We start from the raw sequence: 5,810 nt of genomic DNA, 5'->3' as shown, positions 1-5,810 counted from the left end.
AATCAAACTCATTCCTGATAGTCACAGAAGTAAAAATCAATTTATAAAAGGTTACAATTGATGTCAGTAAAACAAAGAGGGTTTGTACAATTAGTAAATACATATAAGTTCTATCATAAATGTATTTTGAAGGAGCAGGGTAGGGGATGGTTCTCCTGAGAAAAGGAATACCTCTGGCATCATGCTATACAAATCAGATGAAATCTGGAATAATTATGCTTTATCTGTAAATACTCTTTTAGCAGAAAGTATTCATTGTTCCAAAATCATTGTTTTCTTGGGCTCCAAAATCACTGTGGATGGTGACTGCAGCCATGAAATTAAAAGACACTTGTTCCTTGGAAGAAAAGCTCTGACAAACCTAGATAGCATATGGCTGATTCATATCAATGTACGACAAAACCCACTGAAATGTTGTGAAGTAATTAGCCTCCAACTAATAAAAAAAAATAAAAAAAAAAAAAAGTAGCGACATCACTTTGCCCACAAAGGTCCATATAGTCCAAGTCATGGCTTTTCCAGTAATCATGTATGGATGTGAGATTTGGACCATAAAGAAAGCTGACCGCTGAAGAATTGATGTTTTTGAATGTGGAGTTGGAGAAGACTCTTGAGAGTACCTTGAACTGCAATGAGATCAAACCAGTCCATCCTAAAGGAGATCAACTTTAAAATACATGAGATCTTTAGGAGAGTTGTGACAAACAGTGATCCAGAGAAAAAAAATTGTAATATCACTAATGTTAACCTGGCTTCAATTCAGTATTCTTTCATTTCAAACATGATAAACTTGCAGCAAAGAGCTAGTTAATTAATCGGCCAATATTACACTAAAATAACTGTTTACAATTGTGAGAACCTGTATTTGAGGACTGTTAGAGAATATCTTAAAGAAAACATCAAAGATATTTTGAGAAAAGGATTGAAAAGTGTGAGAAAATAAAATAATTATTTGCCTCTATAAACAGAGCAGAAAAAAAAAATTAATGAACATAAATCCAGAAAAAAAGAAAGAAAATAAGTTCCAGTACATCCACATAAGCCAAAGTCTTTCAAACAAACCGAAATTTCAAAGAACATTCACAGACCAAATATCAGCTTTAGGAAAGATAATGAAATGTAATGACAACCAGCATGTGAAAAAAAAAGAATACCTTATTTTCCATATATAATGTCAGTTGAATCACAATATATCCCAATATTTAAGAAACAAAACCTGTGAGCTTTTTAAAAATAAAGATATGGAAAAGAAAATCTAAATGATAATTGGGAAAATTTTATTTCATATTATCATCAGGAGATGATACATTAGAACTTCATTTCAAGGAAACAGATTCTAATTTCATGCACAGATGTTTTGGAAAAATCAGTAGGTCACAAGCTGTTATTTGACTAAATTGGCCCTTTCTTTGAATTGAAAGCCAGCTGTTTGCCTGCCAGAAAGGAGGACTCTTCATAAATGAATAAATAAATAAATGGAAAAAGTAAGAATGGATGAATGAATAAAGATGAATATATATTCAGTTAGATATTAAATATAGTAGTCATTAAAAATAATGATTTTTTTTAATTAAAAGGAGAAATAATAATAAAAAAACCTGTTTCTCTGATAAAAGTCCCTAAATAAGAACCAAAATATAGTTGGGAATACACAGATGGTACAGGGTATTAATGAAGTATACAAACAAATAGAGCAAAGCAAAGAACGGATTTAAATATAAGGAGAGATTAACAGTTAGGCCATTACACAAAATAAGGGACACCGAGTTTGTAATCAACCCAAATCTATTTTCTTCTATTTAAATTCCCAGCTAATTGAGAGTTAGGACTTCTGATGCAGTAATTGATGAACACTAGATCAAAAGGATTTATAAGTAATGGGACAGTTCTGAGAACCCAAAATGACAGCTGAATATGACAGAGATGCCAAAGGAAAAAGCTCAAATTTCTTGCATCTCTAAACACTGGAATGGCTGACTGTTTCCTTCTCAGCATGAGCATGTTTAGATGTCTGCGAATTTATTTCACAGATAGAAATATAATCCTTTTTTTTTCAGTTGGCATTAAGCAAGGGAGAATCTCTCATATAGACGCAATTCTAATTTTTTAATCTCAAGGCAATGAGTTTTAATTATTCCCTGTAAATTAATTATCTGAGAAAAAACAGCATGCACTAGTGTGGGCTACAGTCAGTAGACACTGGGAAGAGTTAATGGGCAGCTGGCCTATTGCCAGTGAAGGAGGAAAGCCTTTGGCCTGAGTCCTTAAATTTTATCTAACTCACTTGTTAGATCCTGTTTTAAAAAAATCAGAGAAGTATGGAAATTATGTAGTACATGCAAAGGAAATATTTATGATACAGTAAAATTTTAAAACTAGTATATACACTATGATGACAAGCATTCAAAGACATCATAAATGTGAAAAAAAAGACTAGAAGGAATTACAGAAAACTTTTTAACAAATTGACTGGGTTAGTGGGATTATGCAACTTTTTTCCTTTGCAGTACTTACCAAACTTTTTTGATGATGTAATGTCATTATTAAAGTTTTTAAATTTAATGAAAAAATCATTTTAAGATTATTTAGATTGAGGGAGACTATTTATTGTGCATTAAAAAAATACCAGTGTGCAACTTGAATTCTCCCCAAAGGGTTTACATTTTAAAACAGCTAGACAAAACTAACAAGTACATGTTTCCAATCAACAAATGACAGGATCTTGACTTACTACCTATAACATAAGTCACATTGTTTAAAAGAAAAATTAGTCAGAGTTATAGTTATTTTGTTTCAGTTTTTTATTTTGTCTTACTGCAAAGCTAGAGATGCTAGACAAATTGGTAGACATCATAATTTCTTACCCATATAGAGGTATTAGTGAGAATAAAAGTCATAAAATAATAGCAAGCAAAATGCTAAGCCTTGCAGTACCACTAGAGAATAACACAGTAGCAAAGCTTCTTTTGGGCTCCGCAGGTGGCTCAGCAGTAAAGAATCTGCCTGCCAATGCTGAGATATGAGCTTGATCCCCAGGTCTGGAACATATCCTGGACAAGGAAATGGCAACCTACTCCAGTATCCTTGCCTGGAAAATCCCACGGACAGAGAAGCCTGGAGGGTTACAGTCCATGGGGTCACAAAGGGTCAGACATGACTTAGTGACTAAACAACAACAATACAAAAAGTTTCTTTCACAGACTCTTTATCTATAAATTCCCATAGATCTGAGTACCAGGGCAACTATGTCCATCACCAACAGATGCCTATGAATTTGTGCCTAATCATTTTCATCTGTCTATTTATTATCTAATGGCCTGTATACTTGCTGTGTTTGTGTTTATTTTGGGTGGTGTGTTACAAACGTCATTAACTTTCTTATAAGGTACACTAACTACCGTGCATAAAAAAAAATAAGCTACAAAGATACATTGTGCAGCACAAGAAATATAGCTAGTATTTTAGAACTATGAAGGGAGTCTATAAAGTTTTGAATCACTATGATGTACACCTGAAACTAGCATAATACTGTAAATCAACTATACATCAGTTTTGTTTTGTTTTTTCCATTTATTTTTATTAGTTGGAGGCTAATTACTTTACAATATTGTAGTGGTTTTTGCCATACATTGACATGAATCAGCCATGGATTTACATGTGTTCCCCATCCCGATCCCCCCTCCCGCCTCCCTCCCCATCGGATCCCTCTGGGTCTTCCCAGTGCACCAGCCCTGAGCACTTGTCTCATGCATCCAACCTGGGCTGGTATACATCAGTTTTTAAAAGGTGGTTAAAATATTGTTAAGTTGTAGGAGGTGGTACTGATGGTGTTATGATTTAGTAAATGGATTTGTGAATAGCCTTTCAGATAACCTTAGAAAGACCCAATTAGATAGTATAGTTACTCAATGAAAAAAGAAGTTAGAGAAAGGTAAGCTATGGCCTGGGAAAAATGGGAGATATGAGAGACAGAAGATAAGCTGGGGGCGTTAAATTCACACATGTAGGGTAATGACAGAAGAAGACAGTAAAATCAGGGGGAGACCTATCTGAAAGTGCATCGAGCTTTGTCATTAACTCTAAGCATCGTATTTATAGGAGGACTGGTGATATGGAGAAATGGAGCCTTTTTAAGGACAAACTGAGAAGTTTGTTTAAAGTCACACTGAATTTTTCAGTTTTGAAGAAACTTCCAGAGAAGCTTTCTTATAGGATGTTTGAACTAAAGGGCTGGAGCTTGATGGAGCGATTTGGCAAAAGATTAGGATTTAGGAGCAACTGATTATAGATGAAGATATAAAACAAAAATAGAGGACAGCAGCTTCTACAAAGTGAAGTTTTAGAACAGAAGGTCAAGGGATAAAATTGGAATCTTCTGATGGTTGACAGACTGGAGGAGAACGAGGAGCTAGAGACAGTGGAAAGGAGTAGAAGAAAAAGTGAGGAGTAGGGTAAAAGGGAGTTTGGGAAGGACTGAATCTGTCAACAGGACAATAGCACTGAGCTATCAAGGGATACACAGCGCAAGAATTATACAGCACAGTGGGAGCTGGAAATCTTCCAGCCATCACCCAAGAAGAAGCTTTACATATTTTGGGCTTTCAACCTCCATTTGAGGATATTAGGTTCAGCCCCTTCACTGGAAATTCGATGCTTATGAGGTGGTTTCGACAAATTAATGACCACTTCCATGTAAAAAGATGCACATATGTTCTGTATAAGCCTCATGGGAAGAATGAAACAGCTGGAGAAACTGCTTCCGGGGCCTCGTCGAAGTTAACTCACGGATTGAAAGATTAATCATTAGCTTATATTTATCCTTGCCAAGATCATTATTTTTGTCCAATTGGCTTTGAAACAACCCCTGTTAAGGTGAATGAAGCATTTAGCAGGGGTCCCCTCACACCACAGGAAGCAGAATATTGGATCTTAATTGGAGAATCAAGCACAAAAATCCTGCTATTCACTGTACAAAATGGGCAGATATTGTTACTGATCTAAACACTCAAAATCCAGAATATTTAGATATCTGGCACCTAGAGAGGGGACAGCAGTATCAAAAGACAAAGAAGGTTAGAGGAAATTTGCATTGCAACCTAGCATTCCAGAGACTTGGCTGGCAAAGATTTGGCCTTTGGAACTTTCCATTTGGAACCATTAGACAGAAACCACAGCCTCTAACACATGCCCAGGGAATTTCCAAATCTGAGCGTGAAGACAATATCTCCAAGAAGCAGCATGAGTGCCTGGGCCAGTCTTTCAGTGCTAGTTTCCATCAGGACTGGACATGGAGAAAGATGTCCAGTATCCACAAGAGGAGGAACAGTGGCTACCTACCATGGTTACAGTGATTATGATAGGAATGACTGACCACGCTGGGTACCTACAATGGGTGTCACACACACAGCTGGTCTATGCAGGACTGCGTTAAGGCAGTATGAGATTTTAAGTCTAATAGGAACAGATCTTGTGGTGCAAAACATAGCCTTGTAGTTCCTCCAGTAAATAAGCTTGTGTATGAATGTGCTGTGCTGTGCTTAGTCGCTCAGTCATGTCTGACTCTGAGACCCCATGGACTGTAGCTCATCAGGCTTCTCTGTCCATGGGGACCCTCCAGGCAAGAATACTGGTGTGTGTTGCCATGCCCTTCTGCAGGACCCAGGGATTGAACACAGGCCTCCTGCATTGCAAGCAGACTCTTACCCATCTGAGCCACTAGGGTGATTTCAGACATATAAACAGATAAGCACAGATATTTTTGTCCTTTTAAAGTTAAGAATATTAAACATTCTGGACAGTTTTGTGAAGTC

At 36.4% G+C, this 5,810-nt stretch overlaps 1 pseudogene; it reads left to right on the top strand.

Annotated features, from left to right (window-relative positions):
* Positions 1-4,378: 4,378 nt before the first annotated feature.
* Positions 4,379-5,370, top strand: LOC122444753 (annotated as a pseudogene).
* Positions 5,371-5,810: the final 440 nt, after the last annotated feature.

The sequence above is a fragment of the Cervus canadensis genome, chromosome 7 (genome assembly GCF_019320065.1).
Source record: "Cervus canadensis isolate Bull #8, Minnesota chromosome 7, ASM1932006v1, whole genome shotgun sequence".
Lineage (NCBI taxonomy): Eukaryota > Metazoa > Chordata > Mammalia > Artiodactyla > Cervidae > Cervus > Cervus canadensis.
Note: the sequence above shows the minus strand (reverse complement) of the source record. Positions and strands in the feature narration are given on the sequence as shown.